A 6,292-nucleotide genomic window follows, 5' to 3' on the forward strand; every position below is an offset into this window, starting at 1 on the left:
ACCGAGGTGTGTACCTAATACCCCTCCCACCCTTTGCGCCTGAACAGCAGCCATGCGCAGTTGGTTTGTGGGCCGCTTCCAGCCACCAGACTGGTTTGGGACTGGCCAATGAGATATGAGAGGAGGATGGCCGGAAGCTTCAGGTCTCCCTGACTTCTGAGAGGTTAGGGGGGAATTCCAGCGATTGGTGCCTTGACGAGTTCGATATGGAGGAAGAATTCAGAAGGAAGGGTGGGCTGAGGGAAGTGTGGGATGGGACTGGGCACACTGAGTCCAGCAGGAAGGAGTCAGTCACAAGATGAACGTCTACAGAGTTCCTGAAATCAAGGTGGAGCCACACCACTGCCTCCTGGTGAACCAGACAGGGACAGAAGTGTTGGAAGTCGAGTCTCCCAAGTGTGGGCCATAAGGACCCCTGAAAAATAGTCTGTTGTCTCCCACTGTGAATGGTTCGAGGCAGAGGATTCACAGTCAGTACTATCCAAGAGCTTTCCGCGTTGACAGAAGTACGTCATGTCTGCGTGCCTGTCCCAGTCAGCAGCCCTACTGTGGAGCGCTTGACGCGCAGCGAGAGCAGCTGAGGAACTGAAGGTTTAACGGCGGTGACTTTTAACTAAATTAAGTATAAGTGTAAACAATTGCTTCCATATTGGACAAGGTAGAAAGAGCCGCCTACCTACCACATGAAGGACTGTCTCCTAACCTGCTGGATAGGACTGGGAATTCGCAAGAAAGAAACCTACACTGGGCCAGCCTTGGGGATAGGAGGGAGAATTGTTTGTTACAGCATCTCGCTGATAAACCCTGACCAATGCACTCAGACTTACTGAAGGCTCGCTATGGACAGAAGGCTCAGCACTTGCCTACCATGTCTTATTTAGTTACCGAGAGAGCCAAAGCAGGCAGGTCCTATTATCAACCACCATTTGCAAAAGAGGGAAGGGAGGCACAGGATGGTCACAGAGATTGGAAGGGAAGTCTAACCCAGGTTGATCAGCCATGATGGCCCGGACAGGCAGGCCGGCCCTGAAGACTGCAGTGTATTAGACCCGCAATGGGCTTCTTGCTCTTAGCCCTTAAAAGGTCCCTGCCTCAGAACCTTACAAGGATTCACATTTGAAGATGCAAATACTGCATGCTGGGGGCCTTTGCATTCTGAGCAGGGAAACCGGGAGTCTACGTTTTCACAAACCGCACAGAAGATCCGTCTAGTTCGAGGATGAGAACAGCAGGAAGAATTCCACGTTCTAGCCCTGCATAGTCAGGACACCTGCGTGCGGTGTTTTTCCCAGTGGCAGCAGGGCCTCTGGACAGGGCCATGACCTTTCCTGGGGTTCCGAAAATGACCAGGGTTGGGGTGGGGGGGAGGATCGGACTGATGCCAGACAATTAAACTCATGATGGTATACAAGTACCTGAGAATCAGGCGCCCTGGGTGGAGGAGGCAGGAGGATCTGGAAGCGACGGGGGCACAACATCAGGAGAAGCCCAGAAAAGATCAGGGAGACCAGGCCAGAGCACAGCCTGTGGAGTTCTTGAAGAGGCTTAGCCAAGAGTAAGAGAATGAAGGGGGAGAGGGGAGGGGATGTAAGGGAGCCATCATACAGGTGTGGCTCCTAACCCCAGGTCTTCCAACCCTCAGAGACTGAGGAACAAGTGGACAGATTGGCAGTGACCTCTGGAGATAGCCCCTTGGCCCCCTACCCCACATGCCTACCAAGCCCTGATGCATGCCAGGCATCAGGGTTGTGCCAAGTGGGTATCTGTTTACGGGGAGAGGCTCCTCAAAGACACACATGAGGGTAGAACGTGAATGACTGCAGACAGCAAGGACACCAGCAAGTGTCCAGAGACGACTCTGGTCCTGTACATTGGGCCAGACAGTGTGTGTGTGTGTGTGTGTGTGTGTGTGTGTGTGTGTGTGTGTGTGTGTGTGTAAAACAGGGTTGGGGGGAGGTTGCCTGGAGTAGGTTGGGGACTTTCTAGGGACTAACAAGAAAAGGAAAACCAGTGAGTATTGTTGAGTACTTTCCATGTGCCATCTGCCCTGTCACTACCTACCTGTCCAACCCTCACAGGGGCTCTATAGATATTCTTGTCCCCACACATGCATACGGGGAGACAAAGGCAGAGAGAGCCTCCGGCCTTTAGCTACTTAGCCAGCAGGCAAGAGGCAAAGAAAAGATTCCTAGTAAAAGTCAGGGCTGCTCAGTTTTAAATTGCTTATTCCTGGGGCCGAAGTGATGGCTCCGTGGATAAGAGTACTTCCTGCGCCAACATGAGAACACGGATCCCAGAACCAAGAAATAAAAGTAGGCGTGACCACACGCATGCACCCACAAACCCAAAGCTAGAGACTAGAGCGTTGCTGGTCATCAGCCTCGCTTCCGGTCCAGTGAGAGACCCTGTCTTGAGGGGAATAAGGGTGGACAGCAGGATAAGCAGACACCCGGGTGTCCTCCTTTGGCCCCTGTGAACATGCATAGACATGTATACACACACCTTTGTGTGTGCGTGTGTGTGTGTGTGTGTGTGTGTGTGTGTGTGTGTACCCTACGTATACCCTGCACTGTACACCCCCCAAATAGATAAATTCCATTTCCTTCCCCCGCAGATGTGTCTAACATCCGACGTTAGTGTTCACACTTGAGAAGCACGTAATCACACCACAAAGAGCTTGCAGGGGAGAGCCTCATAAAATTATAAAGTCAGCGTATGATTTTGTGCTATGCTGAACTCCCAGCCATCCTCAGCCAGGTGTGGCCTGCGGACTGCAGCTCAGGTAGGCCCGCCATCTCGTTCCTCAGGCCTGAGTAACACAAAGAACGACGTGTGGAGTTTGTTCAGCAGGATCAGGGTTGTGACCCACTGCAGCCACAGAAGTTCACATGCAGCGGGGACCCGGGTGGGAGCAGACAGTGTGGACAGCATCCTGTATGGCTGTGTGGGATACTGGGCATCATCTCTTTACTTATTAATAATTCTTTATAAGAGCATCTTCAATATGCATGAGGTTGCAATGAAATTACACAGAGGATCGCCTTATCAAAATGCTGCATCAGAAAGAATAGAGAAAGAGGATTTTTTTTAACCTGAAGTGAATATTTCTGATATTTTTGATTGAATATTAAATTTAACACTGAGCTTCGTGGCAGTGGTGGCAAAGTGAAAGGTGCGGTTAGGTGCGTGAACTTGAATGCAGAGTGAAACATTAAAACGTTAAGGAGATGGCTATCCCTCACTGCCAAGTCCTTACGGAAGGATCACATGCTCCAAATACTGGCTATCCTGTAATATTTATACAAGTATGCCTTTATACAAAATATAAATGCATGTGTATGAGTGGGTACATCACACACATGTATACAATACATCTGTGTGCATAGATTCAATGCACCCTAAGATACATGAAAGCCAGAAAGGTGAAAAGGCAGACTGCTAAGAATTGAAACCCAGAAAGGGAAATAGGAACGTTGAGTTCTAACGTCCATGCTGACTGTCTGTGTAGCCTCTCATGCATACCCTTTGGTTTAAAACCAGAACAGGAGAAGTCACGGCCATCAGGAGACAGTTAAGGAAGTGTGTTGCCCACCTCCGCCCATTTGAGAACTAAAACTTTGGGACCATTAGTGCATGGGGTCCACCAGGACAAGTCTCTTTCTGTATCAGTACTCTTTTGTTTCTGGGATGATCAAAGACTTGAGGAGAAGCAGTTTCCGGGAGGAGGGTTTATTTTTGTTTCCTCGGAATACAGCCCACCATGGTTGAAAAGGCGTGGCAGCTGGTCACACTGCATTTGCAACCCAGTGACCCACTTCTCCCAGCAAGGCTCCACCTCAATGCCCTCCCCAAAGTGAGAACCAAGTGCTCCAGCGCGTGCACTCACTGGGAACATTTCACATTCAAATCATGACGCGTTGCTCTGAGATCAAGTCCCTAGATAGCCCCAGACAGAGCCGAGAAAGGCGCTGAAGCTTCCAGGGCTGTTTTCATAGTCAGGACACTGCAGATGCGCTTGGGAGGAATCTTCAACGATGAGCTCACAAGTCTTGAAATTACAAACTAAAGAGTCAGATCGATGAGAGTCCTCAGAGGAGAAAACCCTCTGAGGGGATGTGGGTGATGGAATGAACTGGGCAAGACTGTAGAACTTCCATGTTCCGTACACGGCAAGCTTTCTTCTTGTCCCCACCGTGAAAAGAACTGCTTGGTGGGGAGAATTCTTCTGGAATGACCTGTCAGGCACAGATAAAAACCCTAACGCTACAGTGAACCTTGTTTGAGATGCTTATATGGACCAAGCAAAGATTATGCAATCTGGATCCTCCTCCAATCCCTCAGATTGTTATCTCCACATCGTACAAATGAGGAAACCGAGACAAAACCAGGTTGCATAACTGGATTCTGAGTTCACACACTGCAAGACCAGGGCACAGCTCTAAGCCATAGTCGGCTCCCAGCATGCTTCTAATTCCCAGCATGCCTCTTGTTCCCAGCATGCCTCTCGCTCCCAGCATGCCTCTCGCTCCCGGCGTGCCTTTGTTAGCAGATCCTGCACTGTTGCTTGGCAGATAGAGATTCCCAAATTCCCCAGCGAGTCTGTGAGGATGATTTTGTCAGCCTTTAACTATGCAGCCTCCCAGGCTTCCTGAATCACAGAGGACTCTGGATCCCCTTCCCTGAGTTCCTCTTACCTCCATGCTTCTTGTGCATCCATAGTCAGCTACTTACCCTGCTGCCTCTCTCCTTCACTTCCACACTGCCTCAGCTTGCTTTTCTGTTGCTGTGATAAACATCATGATCAAAAGCAACTTGGGGAAGAAAGGTTTTATTTTACCTGACAGCTTGGAGTCCGTCATGAAGGGGAACGAGGTCAGGAACCTGGAAGGCAGGAACTGAAGCAGTGGCCATGGAGACACACTGTTTACTGGCTTGCTTCTCGTGGCTTGCTCAGCCTGCTTTCTTATAAACCCCAAGATCACCAACCCAAGGATGGCACCACCCAGAGTGGGCAGGGTCCTCCCACATAAACCATGAATTAAAAATATGTCTGACAGACTTGTCTATAAGCCAATAAAAAGGAGGCATTTTTCCTCAATTGAAGCTTTCCTTCCCAGGGACCCTAGTGTGTCAAGTTGACACAAACAAACAAACAACAACAACGTACACACACGCACACACACAACACACACACCCCTACCCAATCCAGTGACAGATCCTAGCAATTTGTCACCTCTATCCCAAGAGAGTTTAAACCAAAACTCTTACTATCTCTCCTCTATTGATTTGAGTACAGCCGCCACTCTGTCTTCTCCGTCTTGGATAACTTCTATAAACAAATAAATGTGTGGCTGTGTCTGTGGCTGGATTGCAGCTGCCTTGAGACAATTTTTGAGAAGAGAAGTCATTTCAGAAATTAAGGAGAAAATAGACGGTTCCTACCATGACAGATAAGAGGAGGGGGGAGGCATTCGTGTACTGGCCACCGGTAGTGGGAGAAAATTCCCTGAGTATAGCTTCCTTCTAGTCATCTATGTTCAATCTACACCCACACAGTAAACGAGGAAGCTTACAATGATATCATCTAGCCTTTTATTTTACCGTTAATTATGTGTGGCATGTTTATCTGTGTGTGGGTATGTTCATGTGTGAGCACAGTACCCCTAGAGGCCAAAAAGGGTTTTGCATGCCAAGGAACTATAGTTGTAGGCAGTTGTGAGTTGTGAGCCTCTCCATGGCTTCTGGGAATTGAATTTGATCCCTCTTGTGTGTGCCCTTAACCACTGATCTCTCTCAGGTGCCCTTTTCTAACCTTTTAAAAGTTAACATTATCCTGTACAGTTTTTGTGATATTACAAAGTCTCTAGGCCCCTCCATACACATGGATGTAAATATTTCCTAATGAAGAAGCTCTTCTTCATTTTTTTACTCTTTGTTGCCAAAGCGGAGGCCGCTTATAAAACCTTGCAATCGTACATGTCAGGAATAACAAGTATTCTCTTCTCATGCTTAGAAAAGACCCGGGTTCAGTTTCCTTTTTCCATTTGGCTGCCTGGAAGCTTACATTCAATTCATGGTTTAAGTAGATGCCTCTGTCTTTGTGAATGCCCATTTGCTTTATCCTTCAGTGTCTCAGATCCTGATGTTATGTCATTTATTTGTGTCTTGTGTGATTCCTACGGGTCGGCTCAGAGCCTTGCGGGTCAAGGGCAGACACCAATTATCAATAAAGGACTGTTCTGAAGTGACCATCCTGGCACCTAACTTTTCCCTTTGACTGGGAATCACTAGT

The 6,292-nt window shown here is 48.5% G+C and overlaps 1 long non-coding RNA gene across 1 annotated transcript; it reads right to left on the reverse strand.

Annotated features, from left to right (window-relative positions):
• Positions 1–3,713: 3,713 nt before the first annotated feature.
• Positions 3,714–4,952, reverse strand: LOC148005461 (uncharacterized). Its single transcript, XR_015622567.1, has 2 exons — positions 4,838–4,952; positions 3,714–4,235 (listed from the first exon to the last, which is right to left on the reverse strand). It is a non-coding gene; the product is annotated as an uncharacterized LOC148005461 (long non-coding RNA).
• Between the last annotated feature and the right edge of the window lie 1,340 nt (positions 4,953–6,292).

This window comes from Rattus norvegicus, chromosome 6, assembly GCF_021556685.1.
Source record: "Rattus norvegicus strain SHRSP/BbbUtx chromosome 6, alternate assembly SHRSP_T2T, whole genome shotgun sequence".
NCBI lineage: Eukaryota > Metazoa > Chordata > Mammalia > Rodentia > Muridae > Rattus > Rattus norvegicus.